This window comes from Cnephaeus nilssonii (genome assembly GCF_951640355.1).
Source record: "Cnephaeus nilssonii genome assembly, chromosome: 4".
NCBI classification, from domain to species: Eukaryota; Metazoa; Chordata; class Mammalia; order Chiroptera; family Vespertilionidae; genus Cnephaeus; species Cnephaeus nilssonii.
Window position 1 is genome coordinate 56443627 of NC_137075.1, and position 25666 is coordinate 56469292.

Sequence of the window (25666 nt, forward strand, 5' to 3'; positions counted from 1 at the left end):
CAAAGCATCTCTTTAAAAATTACTGTGCACTACTTTGAATTATTTACTGAAAATACTGCTATAGAAAAGCTTTGCTTTTATTAGTGTCACATTATAGTTTCACAGCATTAAAAACAGTTAAGAAGTTAGAGTATACATGCAAAGGTAAGTAGCAATCTGAAAATCTGCCGATATAAGGTCACGCATACGTGAAGTCTGAAAATGTTCAAGTCAGGAATGCTCAGAGTAAGCGAGAAAGGTGACATTCTGAAGGATGCTACCTAGTGTCTGGCCAAATGTCCATTTTTAATAAAATCTTTTGTGCCACAGGTTTTGTGTGAGTCTTTTCAGGCCTATTGTTCCCCTGCAGTCCAACTGAAGAGCTCCTTGGTCTGGGCCAGCCAGGGTGACTGCACTGCCCGGAGCCAGTCCCTCTAACACAATACCCCCATATAATGATTCAGAGGAGAGGCCGGCAGTGAGGACTGCGGTGACACCTGGGTCATGGCCTCTGACACAGAATCTGGGGCCAGCCCAAGTCTGGTCCAGCGGCAGAGGGGCAGGAAAAATGCTGAGGGGGATGGGTGGGAAAGGCAAGCGGAGGGAAACACTCTGCTTTCCAATGCCATGTTTAAAGCCCAGTACCGAAAACACAAGCCACACTTAAACAACGTGATCCACCTTCACGTTACCCAAATGCTGTAAGACCTGCTGTGTTTCTCCCCTCTAAACAGTAATGAGATTCGGGGAGCAGGTCTTTTCTAAAAGGGGATTCTTTGTCTTGTATCATCAGACTAAAGTTAGAATGAAAAAAGTTAATTCATGATGGTTAAATAATGCCTTATGTGAATGTACTCACATGCTGATGTAAAAACAGAGGTTTTTTGTTTTTTTTTTAGCTGAATGTAAATTTTACTTAAACTGAGATTAAAATTCATTCTCCTTTTGTTTAGAAATTGAATTCTGGAAGGGATTGTGAATCATAAGTATTTTTTTACTATTTGCCTTACAACTTTTAAAGGAAGTATTTTTAATGATCACTATGGCAACATGTTATAAATTTGTTCTGTGATAATATAGACTATTTGAGTATAAAATAGACAGAAGGGCAGATGGAGTGGGCAATCCCCCTCCCGCCCCCCTCCCCCTGCTTTCTGCACAGCAGCTCTCTCAGAAAGCTCATGGTAGGGTTATTTGTCTAAACCTGAAATGACTCAGTCCCTTTTGTTCGGCCCCCCTGAAGGGCCTTAAGACAAACAACATCTCTCACTCCCAGTAAAAACATCCCCTCTCCTACTAAGTTTAGGATAATTTAGAAGACCGTTCTTTGTATGTGACATGTGAGTCAGTTGCCTACCAAAATAAGTATGTCCTATTGATAATCTCTATTTTAACATCTGCTCTCCCCAAAAATGGATTGTTTTATAAAATCCGGAAGCATAAAGCTTTCCCAATTATATCATGTTATTTCTCTTTTAACCATGAGATTTCACTTCTATATATCTATCAGGCTTTTAAGACTTCTTTTAAAAACTATTTTTCGTTTTTGACAAATGCATTACTTGAGGCTGTCTGGGCACAAAAATATCTGGGGTTGAAGATGTCTACTTGAACACTGCCATGAATGAATCTGATTTAATTTCAAACACTGAAAAACAAATCTGAAAGCCATATTGGAGGCCCCACAAACAGTTTTTGGTTTTTCCTGTGACACCACCCATAAGATGAGTGAACCCTGCCGCTGAGTCTCCCCCGCAACACCATCAGCTAATGGAATCATGCCCAGTGAGCAGTGAGCGTTGCTATCTCCTGGAGGGTGGGGGAAGGAAAGGAAGTCTCCAAAAGAGAGCGGCCTTAACTGTCCTAAAAATGTATGATGGCTGTATGTGAACAGTACTGAGTTAGGCCCACACATATGTTCCTGAATGAATTAAAAGTGAATAAAATGAAGCAACTGCTGATTTTAAGAATTTGTAATTATAATATAAATAAGTGTTAGAATGGAGGTGGGTGGTGCAGTCTCCTACGACAATGAAGAGGCGATAGAATATACAAATGACATTTACTTAAGAAAATGAAATAAATTCCTTTGATGATGTTGAGATTCCTATCAAGAGCAATCCTTACCTAAAAGCACCCAAAATACTTGACTTATGCTACTGTACTTGGCTTAGCATTTGTGTAAGTAGCTGCTCTGTCTGCTAACACTGTCTGTCTGACATACATCATTGCCTTACAAACAATATTTTTATAGACTGACAGAGAGAGCCTATTCATGACAGCCAAACTTCCCCTGAAGCCATGAAATAAATTTCCTTCCAGGACTAACATTTCTCCATCTCACTGTCATGGGCTCGCCATGCCATTTTGACCCTTTTGTGAGGCAACATGAAAATGCCATCTATCATCTCCTGAACCACGGCGACTTGGTCAGAGGTGCACAGTTTCATTGCAAAAACATCTGTGGTTTGATAACCATTCCTCCAAATCTCGGTCCTCAGCAGTGAAAAGCATGCTTGCGAGATGGGAAAGATGCAGGTAGACAGCTTGAAACCAATCTTAAATTTCTCCCCAAGTGGGAAATGCAAGCTGATGAAGTATCGGCTTCATCAATCACAGTGGTAAAGCATGATTGTGGTATTTGTTTATGCCTCTTATAGAACGCACAAGAAGCACTATGTTACCAGAATTTATTGAAACTCTGCTGAATGTGTCACTCTGAAATCCATTTTAGTGTTAGCAGATAAGAGAATTCTGGGAGTTTTTTGATACAAGCAGGTGCAGGTCATTGCCATGTTAATTGGCTACAAACAGTCTATTCAAATTCTATATAAACCTTCAATCTTTCAGATATTGAACGACACTGATGATCATTGGGGTACTGGAAAGTATTAAAAATATCTTAAAATGGTTTTTCACACATGTGATAGGGAATCTCAAATAATGTGAATACATAGAGTGAAACCAAAAGGATTTCCTGATAAAATAGTCAACAGAAGAATTAAAGTTTCTTATATTCACTGTTATTTTAAAAGCGCTGTTGTTTTAACTATGAGCATAATCACTATAAAATCATTCCTCATTTGTAGCTTCTATAAGTTTTGTATGGTCAAAATTAAGGCCCATCTGCCATAATTTCTATTCTGAAACCAAAGGTCATTTTATGAAAAGAGTGGGATGCAGGGTGTTCAAGAAAGGGAAACACTAAAAATCATCATACTTGGCCATCCAGATGGAGGAAGGTGAAAGTTCAAAAAACTATTTTAATTGTTTCCTCCACTAGTATCTCTAGGTCATCCAAAACCCTGTAACTTGTTAAATGACCCTAGAAACCACAGGAATCTTCTTTCCTTATTATCTTAAGTCGTTGTCAAGCACAAGCTAGTATGGATTTTCAATACATAGATTCACAGAGAATTTCCAACCATTTGAACATATAGACTTTTTCTGGAGGTACTATATTTCAAGGATTTAATTATTATATTACAATCTTCTTCTAATAAGTGAACTCTCCTGTGCTCCATAGCTAACAATGTTTGTAGTTTTCTCTGGCTGCAAGGAAGTGCACAGCTAAATGGATAGGTATTCCTAAGTAATCATACAGGATCTTATACAATAAAGAATCCAGAATCCTAGTTTCAGTGACTTTCCCATCTTTATCTTTGCTCCAATTTCTTCCTTTAGGCATATCCAATTAAAAATATTTACTGTTGCTTCTCATTATGATAGAATATATGTTTGTTATAGAAAATGTATAAAACTTAGACAAATAAAATATCCTTAATACCAGCACTCAGAGATAAGCAGTGAACATTAGGTTGTACGTTGTTGTTGTTTTTTTCATTCCCTTCCCTATCCATTTGCACACCTACTCAATACTTTTTGTATTTTATAATCTTTTCCCTTTTTCATTTTAATTCTCACCCGAGGACATGTTTAATGAGTTTAGAGAGAGAAGGGAGAGAGTGTGAGAAACACTGATGTGAGAGAGAAACATATGCTCCAATGCTCCAATCAACTGAGCCACCTGATTGGGGCATAACCTGCTTTTTTCACTTAACATACTGCGAACAACTATTCATGTTATTTAATATTCTTCTAAAACATTCCTTTCAATGTCCACATTTATTCAAATTGTATGGATTACCAAAGTTTATTTTATTAAACCTCTGTAGTTGAGTTTTTGGGTTTTCTCCAGCTTTTCACAATTACAAATGACTCTGTACACTACAGTGAACATCCTTAACATTAAATGCTTGTGCATGTTCATTATTATTTTCTCATGACAGGTGTCTATTAATGGAATTTCTAGGTAAAGGAGTATGCATATTACAACTGCCCTGCCTCCTCTTTTGGGTGTTGCCCAATTATCCCTAGAAAAGTTGTGTATCAATTTAAAGTCTATTGGTATGAGTGTTCTTAAATCCCAAACCCTTACCAACATTGGGCCTTATATGCACCTATTTGTTTTTTATTTTGTTCAATTTTGTGTTTCTGTATTGTTAGTCCAAATCTTTCTTAGAAGGAAGCAGAAGATATGTAAATTTGAAATAGTGACTAGCTAGATGTATTGATACAATTTACCAGGGAAGATGTATAATCATGCCAAATGTGCTGCCTACTGTCCGCAGGGTTTCAAAAGTTATTGTTAACATCCTGGGAGGCTGAGAAAGCTGATGCCATTTTAACCTTCAGCTGAGGCAACTGCTCCATATTCTATGACAAACCAAAGTGAGTGCCAATGGAGTCACCTATCTTGGCTAATTCAACATCAGTTTCTCAGAGAATCCTACGCTGATCCCCTACCTCTAAACTATGAAGTGTCCCCTATAACATGGCCTTATGATTTTCCATGCCAGCACTTATTAAAGTTTGTAATTATAATTTATGAGATGATTTGATTAATGTTCATTTCCTTTTCTGGATTGTAAAGCTTCATAACTGCCGTAGTTACTTAGAAATATCCGACTCTCTATTTTAGAACAGTGGTGTCCAAATTGTTTTATTTCATCCTCTATTAATAAAGTTTTTCTAGCTTGCATACTCAGTACATATACCTTTATTTACTTAGTAAAGGCCCAATGCACGAAATTCGTGAAAGAGTAGGCTGCTGGCACCGGCTTCCCTCTGGCACTCGGGACCCGGGATTCGTCTGGAAGGTCATCCGGAAGGACATCCAGTCTAATTAGCATATTATGCTTTTATTATTATAGATAGCATGCACCTGTGTGACTGTCCTATTATGTACATTGTAAAACAAATATACACAAATATTTTTAAAGGCTAAGATAAAAAATATTTTCCTCTGGCAATAAATGGCTTGTCTTGCAGCTCCTTCAACCCCATGGAGTAATTAGTATAAAGCTTAAAATTTCATTTGCATTAACTAAGTTTTTAAAGAACAAGCTTAAAACAAACAAACAAACAAAAAAAAACAAAGCAAAACTCACAAGTATAATTAGTGCAATACAGCAAATGCTTTTTTTCTATCCTCCTTGAAGTTGCTTTCATGTGCTAATGTGGCATTTAAAAAAAAGTCCTCTTTTTTTAACCTACTTAGATCTTTAAGGACCTCACACATCTAAAGATTCTTTACATTCACCAGAAACTTCCAGAGTGGTTTGAGAGTTGACATGCACTGTGATTAATGGACAGTATTGATTTAATTTCCTACAAAAAGGTTTTCCCTTCTGTAAGGAAATTGTTGTTTATAAGTCATGTCAAGCATTTTATTATTCTTACAGATTCTTAAAAGTAGGAAAATAAAAAGTTTACTGAAGTTTTTCCTTCATTCATAAAAATACCATTTGAAAGTTCTGGCCTATTTAACAATCAAGGGCTGATCAATAACTATGAGCACCTTCCTGATACCAAGGAAACACTGCTTTTATTTGTTATCATTTTAATGAGGTTTTATCAGCTCACATAGAAAGGAAGCAGAGAATAAAACAGTGGAATCAATTTAATAAACTTCTAAATGTAAACACAAAGTGCTGTGGAGAATACTGAGATATTTTAGGAGAGATTTTCATAAAGCTAAATATTCAATGTAAAGGTATTAGTTAAATAAATATTACATAGTCGTGAACATCCTTAAATTGCAAAGCTTCTTCAGATGTCTTAATCTGAATTGTCATTTGGAACCAAGTTAAAAAGTCTTCTTTGGAAGACAAATATGAAACTAATTTTGTTCTCATGTACTTTTTATATTTTGTATCTGAAGAAAAACTTTACTTGACATATAAGGAGATAAACAATTGGTGATTCCTATTCTCACCAATATTTTGATAGTGCCTGCTTTTTTTTTTTTAATTTCTGTTGTTTTGCTTTCCCTAAAGAAAAGATACTTCACGTGGACATTTAATTTGAGAGAGCTGGCTGGAAGGGATGTTTGCTAAGAAGGAGAGAGAGAAGGATGCTTTGCCCAGGGCATCCCTGACTGACTATTCTAACATCAGACCCCAGACTTAAAGTGACACAAACTTAAGACTAGAAACACATCACAATTGGCATTTCACTTTATAGACTAGTAAAAAACATAGCCGCTTGAAATAATGGAACTTCCTTATCCTGCTTATTTTCTCCATCTCCACAGGGGCCTTACTTTATTTGGGGTTCTTTTCAGGCAGGCATGTGAAGTGAGGCTCCGAAAGTACTGTAAATCTTCCCCCAGAGCCGGAGGTCAAAGGGTTATCTGTGCTATGTGGTTTTAGGGTTTTCTTTACTCTTCTTTCTCTCTTCTTTTTTTTTTTTTCTTTTTAAGCCAAGAAAACAAAACGTCTGCATCTGAATCACAGCAAGCTAATTTAGGTACTAAAAAAGTTTCTTTTCTACACATGAAATGCTTTCTCAAGAAAACCACTGAATATCAACTTTTCAGGCATTCTACAAAGAGAAACCAGATGCAACTGAGCCCCCTCCCATCACCATTGTCTGCTAGAAAACTTGCCACACAGCTGCTAAAGCAGTAAAACAACTTCAAACCTACAAATGTGATGACCATTTAGGCAAAAGCATCAATTTCAGTTCTGGGGAAAAAAACAACTCTTGCTTTATCTTAAAAAAAATAAAAAGGGAGTAGCTTTGTATCATTTTTGTTCACAAATTATACCTAATTTAATAACAAGCCAGATGTTTTTCAGAGAGCTTTCCATGTTTTAGAGCTTTTCAAAGGTGATGACTATTCAAGACTAAGAATATAAAAGTCCAGGAAAAACCATCAACATTCTTTTCCCAATTATTTTTTGGGGTTTGATATGGAAAGTTGAACCTTATTACATTTTTAAAGGTATCGAAAAAATGTTTAAGAAAATTATAGTCTCTTATTGCTGCCTTCCTTCTCTATCTCCAAATTATCTTTTAGAAGTGGAAAATAAAATTGTTAGGTATAATATCCCATAGGATGCCATTAATACAGTTCTGACACAGTACAATATATAGCATAAGAGTAAAAGGCATTTATTCTATCACTCATTTTCATGCTTTTTGCAATACTTGAGTTTAAGAGGCAGAAATGCATATTAAGTGGTACTGCTATTGCAGTCACCTGGATTACAAAAAAAACAAGTTTAAAAAGCCTTTCAAACATTGAAGAGTATAAAATATCTCCTGTGCTTTGTTACAAGATTCAGTTTGGAATCTGCCAACTTTATTTCTCCCATAATAGGGCAGCAGTGATTTGCCTGATTCTCTTTACTCCTTTCTTATTTAAAATTTCTCTATCTTTTGTAGCAAGTAAAAGAAACTGATAAATGTTTACAATTGCACCAAATTAAGACTATAAATATGAGCTATCTGTATGGAAAGAATTTTAGTTTCCTGAGGTCTATAAAGATAACTTAAAAAAAAAAACTGTGCTGAAAGTTACAACTCGAAAAGTGATAATGTTCAAAGTTTCACATAGAGAAATTTCAATGAGATTTGTTGGATGTGCCCACTTTCCTGAAAATGACTTAATGTCCTTGGTTTAACAATTACACCAACAGTGGTTTTTTATGCTCAAGTCTTTGTTAGTTCAGTTTCCTACAAGGCAGCAAAGCCAGGAAGATGCCAGGGTCCCTTGGAGTGGGATGGCATCAGAGTATAGTTTTAACTCTCAGCTTCTCTGCCTTCCTTCAATGACTCACCACTGTCTCAGATCTTATGAAATCTAAGCCCATGTATCATGCTGCTATAGACATCCCTACCAGGACACCAACCTTTCCAACCCAGCCCGGTCAAGGCTGAACTCAATATCCTCCATTTCTCCCAACCTGGTCTTACATCTGAAGGCCTATTCCAACTGAAGTTGGAGGGTCATTCCAACTTCTTCCTCTACCTAATCATATTTACGAACAGCTAACAGTTACTGAGCTGTTATTGGGTACCAATGCACTGTGCTGCGGGTTCCATATGCACTAGTACATTTAATCCTCAATATCCTAGACACTGACAAAGACAGAGATTCATGGAGGTGGGTAGAGAGCTAAGATGCAAACTCTGGTCATTTGATCTCAAAACACGCAGTCTCCTATTTTAATTTTTAAATGTATGGCAAATAAATTTATATACTTCTTTTCGGTGTCCAGTTCTATTTAAAAGATGCACAGATTTGTGTAGCCACCACCACGAACAGGATACAGAACCATCCCATCACATCAAGAAGCTGTTGCTTCGTAATTAAAGCCTGCCCCCACCTAACCCATTGGCAATCACTGATCTGGCCTCCATCCCCATAGTTTCGACTTTTCGAGAATGCCATATAAATGAAATCATACAGAATGTAACCTTTTGAGACTGGCCTCTTTCACTCAGCATAATGCCATTGATATTCATCTACAAACTGTTCAGTATAGTTCATTGCTTTTTACTGGTGAGAAGTATTCAATTGTATGGATATACTCCAACCTATTTATCCATTCACCCATTGAAGGGCATTTGTTGTTTCTAGTTTGGGGGATTATGAGTAGAGCTCTATATATTGTATATAGGTTTTTGTGTGAACTTAGGTTTTCATTTTCCTGGAGTAAACACCTAGGATGAGCTTGCTGGGTCACATGGCACAGGCATGTTTAACTTTGTAAGAAAGAACTAAACTGTTTTCCAGAGTAGCTGTGCCATTTTGCATTCCTATAGTAATGCGTAAGAGTTCCAGGAGTCCTGCATCCATGCTAGCACTTTTACTGGCATTTTTTGGCATTTAAACATTTTTAGTCATTCTGATAGGTATGTAGTGGTACCTTATTTCAATTTTAAAATTTGCATTTCCCTAATGGCTAATGGTGTTGAGCATCTTTTCATAGATACCTTCAGTATAAACTCTATATCTGAAGGCCTCTTATCAGGCCCATGTAATCAGTCAAGTCCTACTTATTCTAAGCTTAAAGTAACTTCACATCTGCCTTCTCTCCAATACACTACTTAGTTTACACCTCATCATCTTAGATTACAACCATCTTATTGATTTCCTATCTTCAGTAGCCCCCTTCCCTGGCCTATCCTCACTGCATTCTCTAAGCCTATCTATCCTCTGTGATATCATTGATAGGTATTCTTCTAAAATAAGCCATGTCACTTTCTCACTGGAAAACTTGGGATGGCTCCACAATGCTTATTTTATAGGACAAAGACCAAATCATTTATTAGGGTACACATGGGCCCTACTTAACTCTATGGTTTTAGTTCCTACATCTCTTCTCCATGCAGCCTATGTTTTAGCCATGGCAAACAAATAAGTCTACCTCTTTAATCCTTTTACATTTTAACCTCCTATGATTGGAATGATTTTTCTCCATTCTCTAAATAGGCAAACTATTTTTTTTTGGCAAACTATTCTTCATCATTCAATAAATTAGTCACTTATCCTCTGTGCTCCCCATATATTCTGACTATACCTCAGTTTCATCTATGAATGCTGATAGGTCCTCCATGCCGAGCTTCAATACTGGAGGTAGGCATGCCATCATATGTTCATATTCCTTGAGCCCAATTCAGGGACTGGTAGAGAGTCTGTGTATTCAATCAATATACACTAACTTTTAAAAATATATATATATTGATTGATTTCAGAGAGGAAGAGAGAGATAGAAACATCAATGATGAGAGAGAATCATTGATCGGCTGCCTCCTGCATGACCCTCCTCCCCCCCAACCCCAGTGTGGGGACGAGCCCACAACCGGCATGTGCCCTGACCAGGAATCCAACCATGACCTCCTGACTCATAGGCTGATGCTCAACCACTGAGCAACACCAGCTGGGCTAATTTTTAAATTTTAGGAATGGGAAAGAAACTTGTTAAAATTCATAATCAAGATGGGGTAAACTTTAATATTAAAATTTTATGAAACAATATATGACAACTAAACATAGCATAGATAGCAATTTAATGTTATTAAACCAAGTAGTTCTACATATCTTACCTTATAATAGACAAATATGCAAATTGACCGCACCTTTGCTATGCCCAAGCCATGCCCACCAACCAAGCCACGCCCACCAACCACGCCCACCAGGAAACCGTTGCAGGGACGTTGGGGTGTGGCGGAGCCCAAGGCCGGGAAAGCCTCGGGCGGAGGCTTTCCCGGCCTTGGGCACCAGTGGGGAGCCTGCACGGATCGCAGGAAACCACTGGGGGTCGGCTCCTGCGATCGGTAGCAGGGACACTGGGTGCGGCCGAGCCCAAGGCCACCGCCCGGGGCCAAGCTCCGACCCTGAAAGAAGGCAGAAGGCGGTGGCCACAGCCAAGGCCTGGGTCCCCAGTGCCGGCAGAAAACTGGTGCAGGCAGCCAGGTGAATGAAGGTCTATTGCACGAATCTTCGTGCAAACGGGCTACTAGTCTATATAATAAAAGCCCAGCAACCCTTATGGCAGAACCACCAGAATGGTCGCTATGATGTGCACTGACCACCAGGGGTCAGACACCCAACACAGGAGCTGCCCCCTGGTGGTCAGTGTGCTCCCCGCTCAGCCAGAAGTTGGGCTCACAGCTGTTGAGCGCAGTGGCAGTGGAGGGAGTCTCTCCCGCCTCAGGCAGCGCTAAGGAGCTGCAAGCCAAGCGGTAAGAAGTGAGCAGGCAGGCGGTAAGGAGCAAGCAGGCGGGTGGTTAGGAGTGAGGGGTCCCAGATTGTGAGAGGGTGCAGGCCTGGCTGAGGCACCTCCCAGCCCCCGCCACACACACACATGAATTTCATGCATCGGGCTTCTAGTATACATATAAAGTTCTGAGAAAAAATACGTATGTATCAACCCTAAAATTAGAAATTTTGCTTTTAATTGGCATTATCTCTCAGGCAATGTCTTCATGATAAGTTGGGAGAAGAAATCACAGAAGTCAAAATTGCATGTTGTGGGGATGGTTTCAATTTTGTGATTAATTTACTGGTAATTAATTTATGTTAATTTAATGGTAACTGCACCCCTTTATCAGTAAGTTCTAAATGGAGTTCATCCTCTGATTTGCAAGGCCAAAGGGCTTCTGTATTACAAGTCCTCTAGCAGAGGCCTAAGAGAACCACCAGGAAAGCATAGGAGCCTGTTTATCTGAGCCTATTGAGTTCCCTAAAACACTGCACCCATTGTATTCACACCGCGCTACAGAGGGCTTTGTAAATAGTATTGTAGCTCTGAGAGCCCATCATAAAGCTTAATGGTAATAGCTGAGTGGGCTCAAAAATATTTTCCTTTTGAGTGACTGCTAAATGCTCCTGGCTTCACACTGTGGATTCAAAGACTGGATTATGTTCAGGGTTTATGGAATCCACAGCCTGGTTTCCTTTATTTCCTTGCTACTTTAAAAACATAAAATTAATTTGGCAGTATCACCGTTTCCTAAAATGGGATGTATCAAATCAAAAGTAATAAGGCTTTCTCATGGGGCATAATCTATCATTAGATTTGTAACTGGATGCCTCCTGAGAGCTAACTCAAGAAAGGGAAAGATAAATGAAAACACCTGAATTAACATAGTTACAGAATTGGTTAGACAGGCATAAACCAAAGGTCCAAATACCCTCCCCTTATAAAAGAATGGTTTTTTTCAGACATGGGATCAATACTGCCTAACCCTTTGTAAGTGATTCTTATGTATTGAATGATTTTTTGAGAGACAGAGAAAAAGGGGTACAGGAGAGAGAGAAACATCGATTTATTGTTCCATTTATGCATTCATTGGTTGATTTTTTTTTAAAGAAATGTTTTAATATTTAGAGCTCACCAGGAAGTTTTTTTTGTGGTTTTTTTTAAAGATTTTTAAATTGATTTTTAGAGAGAGAGAGAGGAAGGGAAAGGGCGAGAAAAAGGGAAGCATCAATGTGAGAGGGAGATTGATCGGCTGCCTCTTGTATGCCCCCTACTGGAGATTGAGCCACAACACGGGCATGTGCTCTGAACGGGAATCAAACCAGCAACCTTTTGGTGTTTGGGACGATGCCCAACCAACTGAGCCACACTGGCCATTGGTTGATTCTTGTATGTGCCCTGACTGGGAATCAAATCCACAACCTTGACATATCGGGACGATGGTCTAACCAATTGAGCTACCCTGCCAGGGCCTATAAATGTTTTTTAAAGAGTGAAATTTGCTGATTTGGTTAATATATTTTATACAATGATCATAGTCCCAAAAACTTGAGTGTAAGCTGTTTTCTGAAGGAATCTTTATTATCTGTGTACATGGGAACTGATTCATTTACTTCCTGCGTGTTTGAGGAAGAAACACACTGATTCAAAGATGATACCCAGGGAAGGCCTCTCTCCCCGTAAGTGAAAGCTAAGAAATACGACTAGAAATAAGATGAGCAATAAAATGTGCAATAAAAAGCAGAACTAAAGAGAGGCTTTGTGGTAACAATAATTAAAAAATATAGCTGACCTCATAAGAAAGTCACAATACAGGAACCCAAAAGGTTTAAAGAACAAGAACTATAGAGTCTACACCTAGAATTGGCAAACTAAAGTAATATGGCCCACTGCCCTTGGGTCAGCCTGCCAGCTAAAAATGATATGTATTTAATGTATGTATAGTTGGCATATAATATTATATTAATTTCAAGTATACAATATAGTGACTCAATATTTATATACCTTACATTGTAATCACCACATTAAGTCTAGTAGTAGTCATCGGTCACCATGCAAACTTATCGTAAGATTATCGACTATATTTCCTTTTACCTTTTCTCCCATCCCCCAACATCTTCCCTCTGGTAACCATCAGCTTGATATGTTTCTATAAATCTGTTTTTGTGGAATATGTATATATATATATATATGTATATAAATATACACACAAGCTGGGGCAAAAGTAGGCTTAACAGTTGTGATTACACAAAACACAGTTTTTGTATTATTATTTATTACTGTATTATTTTCCGTACAAACAAGTTTAAACCTACGTTTGCCTATCTATCTATCTATCTATCTATCTATCTATCTATCTATCTATAATAAAATAGTACTCAGCTATAAAAAAAGAATGACATTTTGCCATCCGCGACAACATGGATGGACCTAGAGGGTATTATGTTAATGAAACAGTCAGAGAATGACAAATACTGCATGGTTACATACAGTATTTTCTATATGTGTAATATAGAAAAACAAAACACAACAAAAACAGAAACAGAGATCAAACTGATGGTTTTTGTATTTTCCAACAGGGAAACATTTTTAAAATAATAGTATTTTGTGACACATCAAAATGAAATGAAACTCAAATTCCTGTGTCCATAAATAAAGTTTTATCGGAACTTAATCAATACCCATGCACTTATATATTTTCTATGGCTGCTTTTGTGCTACAATGGCAGAGCTGAATACCTGTGGCAGAGACCATATGGCCCACTCTATTAGTGTACCTGGGCTGCCATAACAACCACAGACTGGGTGGCTTCAACCACAGAAATTAATTTCTTACAGATTCTAGAACTGGTGAGTCCAAGACCAGATCTGACAGGGTTCAGTTTCTGGTGAGAGCTCTCTTCCTTCTCACTCTGTGGAGAAAGAGCTCTGGTGTCTCTTCCTCCTTTTCTCCCCCTAATGCAGTGTTTGGCAAACCGCGGCTCGCGAGCCACATGCGGCTCTTTGGCCCCTTGAGTGTGGCTCTTCCACAAAATACCACGGCCTGGGCGAGTCTATTTTGAAGAAGTGGCGTTAGAAGAAGTTTAAAAAATTTGGCTCTCAAAAGGAATTTCAATTGTTGTACTGTTGATATTTGGCTCTGTTGACTAATGAGTTTGCCGACCACTGTCCTAATGGATTAGGGCCCTACCCTGATGACCTCATTTAACGTTTGTCACCTCAAAGGCTCTCTATCTACAGTCACATTAGGGGTATGGCAGGTAACCTTTCATTCAACATATGAATTTAGGGGGCAAACACATTCACTTCATATCACCCACAAAGCCTAAAATATTTAATATCTGAGTATTATTATAGAAAAAGTTTGCTTCCTCTTGCTCTAGATCAGTGGTTCCCAAACGTTTTTTGGCCATGCCCAACCTAAGCATCTCTAAAATCCCGCTGCCCGCTGTGACACATAGTTCTTATTCAAAAAGTGAACTCCTATTCACATGGAGGAAGCCTAAAAGGTCATTAACTTGGTCTAAACCAACTTCCAAAGAACATGGCATCCATGAAAGAGAAAAATAAAAGAACAAAAGAACAGTTAAAGTACTGAGAAGAAATCACTAAGAAATCGTTAAAAATAATAATAGTATGAAGTGATATGGAAAAACAGCAAAAAGTTTCAAAACATATGATAGAGAACTGAAATGCATAAATATGTCACTATATATTTATATACTGTATATGAGGCCCATAGAACCATAAGAAATGCAGAAAATTCACTGTTAATAACTCGTTCTCAAATTGCCCCCCTTAAAAATCAAAGTGCCCCCCTGTGGGGCGTGTGCCCCACATTGGGAACCACTACTCTAGGCCTCGATTCTCAAAGTGGGCATAAGTGCAAAAACATCAGGACCCACCCTGACCTACTGAATTAAAATCTGCATTTTAACAAGATTCCTGGGTAATTCATATACATATTAAAGCTTAAGAAGCATTGGTTTCCAAATCTAGTGACCATGGTAGATAACGTGGAAAATTAAAAAAAAAAAATACATATTTCTAGGCTCTATCCTGAGAGGAGAACAATTAAAAAAACAAAACAAAACAGCTAACCTTGCTGAGGACTTAAGAAGAGTGCAATTAGGCATGGACGGTGCTAACCTTTACATTCATACTTTCATTTAATCTTCCTAACATTGAAAATAGCTATTATTATTATCCCTATCTAAATGATTCGGCAAAAAAACAGGATTTAATCTGTTAACAAGTTGTGGAGCTTGAAGTCAAACCTAGGCAGCAGACGTAAAAATTATTTAACTGATATATACACATACATGTATCTCTATATATAAAGAGCCAGGGTCCGTTACGTCCTAAACGACTGGATGGATGACCAAACAGCAGGCTCCATTGATTAGGGGATGGCTAACGGGGAAACCGGGGTCCCTCAGGCACTGATGAATCCGTGGCAGCAGCGACTGGCAAGGTGAGCAGGCCGGTGGAAGGCAGACCGCTTGGTCCCTCTTCCCGGCCCTCAGACTCCAATCCATCGGTGGCGGAGGCGGGGCGGAACTGGGGACTGGCTCCCTTAGTCGTCCTGCAGGGTCAATCTCCAGAGGACAGGCCAGGCACCAATGGGCCAGCGCTGCTGGCACGATCCTGACAGTGCTGCCGGCCTCCTGGAACTCAACCTCAGGCACTGCAGCCGCTTCCCCTCCCTAGACACTCCACAAGGAAGAAAGGATACCGCCAGCAGCGCCAGAGGCAACCAGCGGTTACTGCTCTCCCTGTGCTTCCTCAGGGTCGCCCGTCCCGCTCCAGATGAAGTGTGAGCACTGCACACGGAAGGAGATGTGAGTAGAGAGCACACAGGCAATTCATTTCAAAAGATTGTGGACCAATCGTGTCCCTCATTGGCCTGTTGGTTTGTTCCTCTCTAAGTATTTCCTCAACAACCTCACAAAAGGAGCAGATACTAATAGGAATAGTCCATTAAGGCTAATTAAAGCCATTAAAATTAATTTTGTTTGGAGATTTATTGGGAAATTTGGGACCCCCATTGAGACCATTGATGCACGCCGGGGAGTCACCCAGCGGAGCCCCTGAAAAGACTGCTGCTGGGAGCTGTGACATAGTGGCTGCCCCCCTGCCCCCCGCCCTGCAGGCCTGGCACCGGCTCTGAGGGGCTCTAGCACTCACTGCTCAGCTTATCACCGCAGCTGCACCTCCAACCCCTTCAGGTTGTGAGAGGAGAAAAAGAGGGTGTGAACTGTGAAGGCCAAACTGGGAGACGTTTTCACAAGAAGGCGGACCCAGCCATCATTTTTATGATGTGGTTTGTGAACCATTAAATGTTCCCCCTTAAAATGTATCTTCAGGGCATGCCCAGTGCCAGGGAGCCCACGGGAAGTGGAGCCCTTAGATGTGAGCATTCTGTGCGTTTCAGGGTCTCCTGAGGGTGTACATCCCCTGGAGGGTGAACCCCAGACTTCAGGGAGGCCTCAGACCATTGTCTGAACTTATAGCTCTCACACTGTGTGAAGGCAGGAAAGCGGGCCGTGACATTTGCATCCCGTCCCCAGGTGTTACAGGGCCACACGCAAAGCTAAACGGTTGGAATTGCGATGGCGCCTCAGCCTACTGAGGCGGGAGAGTGCCCTGAACCCCTGGGCCTCTGTGATCGCGGGAGTCCGAGGGAGGCAGGAGGAGAACCTGAGGAAGTGTGAGGGGCTCGGCTGTTATTGCTGAAGGAAGAGGCTGGACGCAGAGCCAGTGGTTCTCCCAAGCCCCTGGGCAGAGACATGCCTGCCACACCCAGTGCCTATGCTGTGTTCCCACCGACAGAACTGCAAGTCCATCAGCGTGTGCTGCTGTCAGCCCATGTGTGTGGTCCTTCGTTACAGGAGGATGGAAACTGGCCCCCAGGGGGATGGGGTCAGAGGCTCTGTGGCCAATGAGCGAGCAAGTAAGTGGAAAGTAAGTGGCGGGGAGGGGGAGGCCAGCACTTCAGAAAGTGAGGTGCACTCAGGAATACACGGGGGGGGGGGGCACACTGAGTGGTGCAGGAACACGGGAGCTGGGCAGGCAGACAGCAGTGCTGCACAAGAGGGGAGGTGGTGGCAGAGGGCAGCGGGGGCAGTAAAACCCCCGTGGACTCAGCCAACAGCAGGCCTGGGTCTCACAGGTCCTGTGGTCAGAGTGGGGCAGCTTAGCGGACCCTCTGCTCCAGCTCTCACACGCTGTGCAAGGCTGTGGCGAGCGGGGAGCCTTCTGGCCCACGCTTATCAGGACGCTGGCAGGACCCGTCCTGAGGACTGTCTGACTAGAGGCCCAGCTGTGTGCTGGCTGTGGACAGAGATGCCCTGAGGTCCTAGAGGCCACCCCGGCTCGGCTCCTTGCCATGGACTCTCCAGTCCCCAAGGGGGCCTCCCCACACGGCTGCCAGGACCAAGCAGGACAGGCCCCAGGGAGCCGCAGGAGCCACATCCCAGCTCCCGGCTGGGCAGTTAGGAGCAGCCACGGCCTCTCCCACACTCGAGAGGAAACGTTCACATGAGGCAGGAGACCGGGGCCACTAGGGTCTGCTCACCACAGACACCAGTCACCTTGGACCCCATCACAGTGTTGCCTGGATCCTAAATGTTGGGAAACGTGTGACTCCTGCCAACTGTTTGTCCGAGGAGACGACGGGTCCATTCTCCATGGTCCCCACGGGCAGTTGTCAGATCTCCCAGGAGGCCTTGCAGAGGCCGTCTTGCTTGGGGGCCTAGAGACTCAGATCTTTTTGTCAATGTAAAATGGTCCAAGTCTAGCATGTCGGACACAGATTCCACTGTAAGAAACGTACAAATGAACAAAATAAATCTGAAAGTCAGATAAGCCAGTGCGGTGTCTGTCGGCAGTGTCTCCTCGGAGGGGCTCTCGGGGGTCATTGGTAGAAATTCTGTCACCTGGGAACCCACAGAAAGACTGCTCAGGGCTAGAGAAAGCGCTGGAGATGTTCACCGAATGAGTGCGTGACAATATGGTCCCCAATTTCTTTAATAGAGGGGACGTCTTAGGCCTTACCACGCAGCCTGTTATGATGTATTTACATTATCCTATATAATAAAAGCCTAATATGCTAAGTGTCCAGTTGTCTGGTCAGCCATTCAACCAGTCAAAGCGTAATATGCTAAGGCCACTCAACTGCTTACTATGACATGCTCTGATCACCAGGGGGCAGATACTCCGACCAGTAGGTTAGCTTGCTGCTGGGATCCAGTCGATCCAGTCAATCAGGACTGAGCGAGACGGGCTGGACACACCCTGCAGCCCTCCTACAGCCCCTCCCCAGCTGGCCAATCTCCTGCATCCCTCCCTGGCCCCAATAGTATTCCGGTGGGGTCTCTCGGCCTGGCCTGCACCTTCTCACAATCCAGGACCCCTCAGGGGATGTTGGAGAGCCGGTTTCGGCATGACAGCAGAATGACTGGTTACTATGATATGCACTGACCACCAGGGGGTAGATGCTCAATGCAGGAGCTGTCCCCTGGTGGTCAGTGTGCTCCTACAGGGGGAGCACTGCTCATCCAGAAGCTGGGCTCATGGCTGGTGAGCACAGTGGCAGTAGTGGGAGCCACTCCTGCCTCCGCAGCAATGCTAAGGATGTCTGACTGACAGATGTCTGTCTCCCGTGGAGGGGAAGCGGGCCTAAGCCATCAGTCGGACATCCCCTGAGGGCTCCCAGACTGCAAGAGGGTTCAGGCCAGGCTGAGGGACTTCCCCCCCAACCCAGTGCACAAATTTCATGCACCAGGCCTCTAGTATATATATATATAACTGTCAATGCCACAGGCCTCCTGTAATAATAGAGCATTGCAAATGATGTACCATGGGAATAACTAACACCATTTGGGGTTGAAAGAGAATTCCCAGAAGAGTTGAGATTTCTAGGCTAGGTAAGATTTTTCCAAATGGAAACTCTAAGTTCACCCAGAGAATACCAAAAATATTTTAGAATGGCAGATAACCTTTCATTCAAGACTAAGAATGCAAGGAAATCTAACTAACTAGATTATGCATTGTAACTTTTGTACAGTTCTCACAGTTTCATCAATCTGCAAACATTCTGTCTTTAAATAGAGCTATATTTTTTTTCATTGTCTTAATGTAACAGCATTTTTTTTAGTAATAGAACTTTTTTGAGGGGGGTTTAATACTCATCTGAAGATATTTTTCCATTGATTTTTTAGAGAGAATGGAAGGGGAGAGGCAGAGAGAAACATCGATGTGAGACAGACACATTGATTGGTTGCCTCCTGCACATGCCATGACTGGGCTGGGGATCAAGCCTGCAACGGAGGTACATGATCTTGACTGGAATCAAACCCTGGGACCTTTCAGTCTGGGGGCCGACACTCTATCCACTGAGTCAAACCAGTTAGGGTACGATTTTTTCTTTTGAGATTTTGATTTTACAATTTTTCAAGTACTGGCATCTATAATGATACTTGAGCTGATAGTTGATATCAAGGTACCAGATTATCTGAAATGAATTTACAAGCTGAAAGTCATTATGAAAAGATATATTTGAAATTATTCACGATTAGGAAGATTTTGTTGTAAAATATAGTGTATTATTTTTGTTAATCCTCACTCAAGGACTTTTTTTCCCATTGATTTTTTTTTTTTTTTAATATAGAGTGGAAGGAAGGGAGGGGGGAGGGAAAGAGAAAACATTCATGTGAGAGAGACACATTGTTTGGTTACCTCCCGCATGCGCCCCAACCAAACCTGCCCAGAATCAATCCTGCAACCCAGGTACATACCCTGGACCAGGAATCAAACCCGTGACCCTTTGTACTTGGGTTGGCACTCTAATCACTGAGAAACACTGGCCAGGGCTAAACTATCGTGTATTTTTCACTATCTTAAGGGGTGTAGTAAAGAAGTTGAAAAAAACCCTCAACCCACACAATATAAGAATTTTCACCTGTAGAATGCTTCCATACATCTTCTAAGTATTATCTAAGATTTCCTTGTATGAGAGAGATGAGGAAACAGTCTCTGAAAAGACTGTGGCCTGCCTTAAAATGTAACTTCCATATTTCATGTAATGAGTGATTCTAATTCTCTTCAAAACAAAATCACTATTATAGTGAGTTCCACAACGAACTCTCTCCTATAAAAGTAGTCTCTTTTATGCCACAAAATCTTGTTCTGCCTTGACTATATCAATTTGGCTCATCATCATTTCTTTTTTTTTTTTTTTTAAAGATTTTTTGTTGATTTTGAGAGAGAGAGAGAGAGAGAGAGAGAGAGAGAGAAATGTGAGAGCCCAAAATCTATCAACTGCCTCCTGCATGCCAGGCATGTGCCGATCAGGAATCAAACCAGCAACCTTTCAGTGCACAGGACAACACCCAACCAACTGAACCACACCAGCCAGGGTGTCATTGGAAGTTCTTGATTTTCTTTCTTGAGATATGTAACCACATGACCAAATTCTATTCTATTATGGTAAAAAATAACACCCATAAATATGACTTGATTTTATCATGCTTCCATACAAACTGGCAAAGGGACTCTAAAGTTACATTATTAACCAGGGACTGTTTCTTCTGACTTCAGTAACTGGAAGTTCCAACTTTGGATTTATTAAAAAGAAAAGGGGAGGGGGAATCTGTGATTTTTGAAGGTATGCAAATAAGCTACAAACATTACTAATGATTTTACATATTTTGGATCTTTATAATCGGTGCTAAATCCCATGCTCACTACTCATACTTGCTGTGAAATTTAATGGCACAAGTTCTTTGGCAAATAGAAGCTAAAGATATAATATCAGTGTCATAAATGCTAAACTAACTACAATGTCATCTAAATAATCTCTCCCTTTCACTCAATTAAGAACAGTTCCTGACAGTCATCTTATGAAAAAATTCTTTAGAAATTAGAAACTCTAACTTCAGAATTTGAAGCCAATTTCTGAAATAGACAAAGAAAAAGAGGAACAAATTATTTCAGTCAATCTATTACCAGGGAATACAAATGTGCTATTAATTTTGCTCAGTTTATTGTGTGATAAAAACAAACATTTTAAAATTGTACTTAAAACTTGGCTAAACATGGAAAGTGCCAAAGAAAAAAAACTAAGTGAAAATAATAACTACAAAGATACAAAATCTTGAAGAAAACCCCCAAACTACAATTTAAAACAAATCACATAAACATTAAACCACAAACCTAATGCTTTCTCCCAACTTCCCCAAAAGTAAACCACTTCTAATTAAAATCAAACTGTGTATTTTTAAATCATTAAAATAGAATAAACTATCAATATCAAAATACTTCCATTGTTCTGCCAATATTTATATTATATTAATAAAGACATAAGGATCTTTTTAGCTACTTTAAAAAAACCAAACATTCTATATCTCAGGGAACAAAGATTTAAGGGTTTGGAGTAAAATATTCTAAAATAACTTACATTAATAAGTGCAATTAAATTTTGTTAATCAGAAATTCTGGAGAAAAGTGAATAAGTCAGTCAACTTATTATCTTTTTGTTTAATCTTTCTTTTTTTAAGCAGAGGTCATATCTGTTACACCTTTTTATCTAGTACTACAAATGCCTTACCTACAAAAATAAAAAATGCCTGTTAAACACATTGAAAAATATAAATTTATTCATCTTTCTTTCAGAAATAAAGAACTATATATATTAACAAGAAAAATGTGTTCCAATAATATACAGTTTTACTGAAAACTTAATTATCAGAAGTGGAAACAAAAGAATGTGTATTAGGGCATCAGAAAGGGCTAGGATTAGCATGAAAATGAAATTTTGAGACATCAGTTTGTTACTCAAATTGACACTGAATCAGCAAACAGAAGCATTTAAATTTCATTTCCAAGCCCACTTAGTAAATCTAGTTCCAGTTAGAGTAGCTTTAATGTACAAAAGCTCAGTAAAAGCAAGTATTCACCATGCGAGATACAGATAGGGTTCCCTTAACCTACTGCCCTCTAGACACATCACTCTCTGTTAAACAGGCAGCTACCACCAGATGCTCTCACTGAAACTGGTCACAGATGGTCAGCTGTCCAGTTAACAGAACATACTGCCCTCCCAATAGCCAAAAGTCAGAAGGAAAAGAGTGAGAGCTTGCTTAGTGAGTTAAATCTACTCACTTGCTATAAGAATGGCTAAACCCCAATTGTGACTTTCTAGAAAAGCAAGACTAGGCCCTAGGGCTCTCATGATTAAAAAGGCATCCAAAAGTAGTCTAGTGAACAGCTATCCGATGCTTGAACCCACACAACTGCATCCCTGCTGGTCAGCCAGGCCGGCCATGGCTTTGGCAACTCCTGGGGTGCGGAACCTTGCCTCCAACAAGAAAGCCCTGGGATCAAGTCCTGCACTGCAGTGAGTCCAACCACTCAGTCTAATTCCACAGTCAGGAAATATGGAGCTATTAAATTTTTTATTTTATTTTTTGTTAATCCTCACCCAAGGTTATTTTTCCCATTGATTTTTAGAGAAAGTGAAGGGTGGGGGTAGGGGCTGGGGTGGAAAGAAACATCACTATGAGAGACACACATTGATTGGTTGCCTCCCACACATGCCCCAACTGGAACCAAGGATCAAACCTGCAACTCAGTTACCAAGAACTTGACCAGAATCGGGCCGATGCTCTAACCACCAGGATAATATGGAGCTATTTTAATACACAGGATATACTGATTGTAACAAAATCATTTCCTAGTTTATGCATTATAAAGAGGTTTCAAATTGAATTACCCCAAATAGTATACACAAAGGATATTACAACATAAGCAGTATATGTGATTTCATTTTACAACACAGGAGAAAATAAAGGTTTACAGTATTGAAAGCTTTATTTAGAAATTAGTGGCCTGATGCACAAAATTCATGCAAGGGGCTTGGCCATCCAGTCTAATTAGCATATTACACTTTTATTATTATAGCTTAATCAAGATTTCAACAAAGATGGTCCTCGCCTCTCTTCTTCCACCCAAAGCCCCCCTCCCGGGGGTGGGGGTGGGGTGGGGGGAGGACAACCAGAGTGAGATGCCTGGACCATGTTCTGATCAAGCTGACAACCCAGCTGGCTTCAATTGCAAAGCATCACACAGATGTTAACTGTCCAAGATTCAAGATTGACAAGAAGCAATTGGCTGGCTTCTTGGTTTAACTGTTAGACTTGAATATGGAGATAATGATGAAAAATATAAGGACTCAGTACTTGATAATACAAAAAATGCTGACAATGCAGCTAAAAATGTAGAGCCATTGATCAATCTGAATATAAAAAGTCCTGATTTTAAAATGAAAAAAAAAAAGATTAAAAAAATTTTTTAAAAAAGGAAAAAAAAAAAGGTGATTTTAAGGCTGGTGTAATGGCTTTGGCTAGCCTTCTTTGGATTCAGCGTCAGGATTACCTAGCAATGCTTAAGGCAATTCACATTTTGGTCCAGGAGCGCCTGACACAGGATGCAGTTGCTAAAGCAAATGAAACAAAAGAGGGATTGCCTGTTGCTTTAGACAAGCATATTCTTGGTTTTGACACAGGAGATGCAGTTCTTAATAAAGCTGCTCAAATTCTGTGATTGCTGTGTACAGAAGAGCTCAGAGAGCCACAGACAAAAATTAATGAAGCCACAGCAGCTGTTCAGGCAATTGTCGATTCACAGACAGACCACAGACTGGGGACGGTTGAAGATGAACATTTTAGGATTTCAGCCTCTCACCTACTTAGTACAGTTGGGAGCCATATACACCCTGGTGTATGTTTTGAAATCAAATGTCCATTTTCAAGAGAAGAATTCCAGAAAAGTGACTATGTTCTAGATTCACAGGGGTGGGGAACATCTGGCCGACGGGGCATAAAAGGCCTGAGAAATCATTTGGCCTGGCCCTGACAAGGCATTAGGAGTGAATTAATTAAATGTATGACCAAATATACCAGGCTAATTTTTTAAGTTGATAATTTTGTATGGCCTGGGAATGATGTTATAAATATCCAAATGGCGCTTGGCAGAAAAAAGGTTCCCCAGCCCCACTCTAGAGATTTATCAGCATTACTTTTTCTTTCAAGTTCAGGAAGTGGGCAGGGGTGGGGAGAGAAGAGTGAGGGCTCTTCTTCTTTATATATATATGCATATGTAGAAAATTTTTAAATTTTAAAGAATTGTTTTTCATTGCCAAAGTCTTGACTGCTTTTTAATCTTTCCACAATAAGCAGAGAATTATTTTGTATATTTTCTAATTATTCATTTAATTATTCATCTGAATATTCAAGGGGATGCTCTATGAAACTAGTTTTTGTATCTTCAACATATTTATATTTCCTTAGCAGTTTGATATATGATTTCCTATCAACAATTGTCCCAAATCCTGTTCCTTACCTGATACTAAGGACAATCTTTTTGAATAAGTGATATGCCTATGGAAAGGGAGCACACACTGGCTAGAAAGTCCTACTGCTGACTCTGGTGACAGTAGGTTAGGCAACATCAGTTCAGTATCAATGGTTTAAGGAAGGTCACCCTGGAGCATATGCAATTTCTAAAGCTATGTGACAGAGATCAATAGTAAAATTTATTTAGCCAAAAGCAGATTAAATTAAACTCGGACACAATATGATTATAAGCAAAATGCCATCTGGGAAACTGTATGTAGCAAAGAGCCAGAAGATGGGGTTCTATGCCCCTGCGTCTGCAAACAGACCCCTACTGCTGCTTCCTACTGCACAGGGGAGCATGTCTAATGCTGCTCGCACAGCTTGTGCTACCAGGAGGCCAGGGACGGAAATGGGGCAGCCCATTTGGACCACTGTGCCTCTTCCTTCCTGCACCCAAAGGGCAGTCTGTGACAGGGAAAGCCAGCGTGCATTGTAAAGTCCAACATGTGCAGAAGGTGCTGTCACAACTCAGTAGGAGTTTGCTTGGTAATCATAATTGGAGTTGCCCCTTCGTACTTAGGGGTGAAAAACCCACTCATGAGCAACAAATAGCTAAGTGTGCATTTTATACCTCCAGTAGGTATCAGTTTATACCTTGTATTTATTGTAGACAAACATTTCTTTCCTTTCTACTAGACATGTTATACACATCATGACATTCTTGCCCTCAGCAAAGATAAGATGAATGGGGGATAAAGCAGTATCTTTCAGAACTCTGCTGAACGCATTCACAAAGTTAAGTGCTTTTTCTCTAGTGTGTCTGGGTTAGAGCTATATAAAGTAAACATTCATATATACATGGGTCATATATAAGAGCACTATTTTGTACATAACTCACATGTGTTTTATACATGTAAAATAATACAGCTACATAGCACTTTCAAGCAATTTCTGCTATACTTAATTGTTGTGTATTCTCTGATCCTTTGGTGATATTCCTGTTTTACATCGATAATCTACATCCACCACACACCCACAATTTAATTGACCAGGATCCCACTCTACCAGAACTGAACTTCAGAAAGAAAAGCAGATGCTCAGGGGTGGGGGAAAGATAGAAAAGATACCACAGTTACCTGCCAGCTTGTCAGTTCACTCACAATGGTGAGTCAAAAACCAGTCACTGACTTGAGCAGGACGACACACAGTGATGTAGTCAAGTCAATTCTTTTT

At 40.4% G+C, this 25666-nt stretch overlaps 1 protein-coding gene and 1 pseudogene across 3 annotated transcripts in view; one reads left to right on the forward strand and one right to left on the reverse strand.

Annotated features, from left to right (window-relative positions):
* Positions 1-25666, reverse strand: part of PRTG (protogenin) — a gene marked incomplete at its 3' end in the record, with an annotated part of 130043 nt that overhangs the window by 31672 nt on the left and 72705 nt on the right. The gene's annotated exons all lie outside the window — the stretch shown is intronic.
* LOC307097554 (RNA transcription, translation and transport factor protein-like) lies at positions 15659-25045 on the forward strand (annotated as a pseudogene). Its single transcript has 5 exons — positions 15659-15852; positions 16928-17000; positions 23126-23358; positions 23421-23787; positions 25014-25045. The product of its transcript is annotated as an RNA transcription, translation and transport factor protein-like (transcript).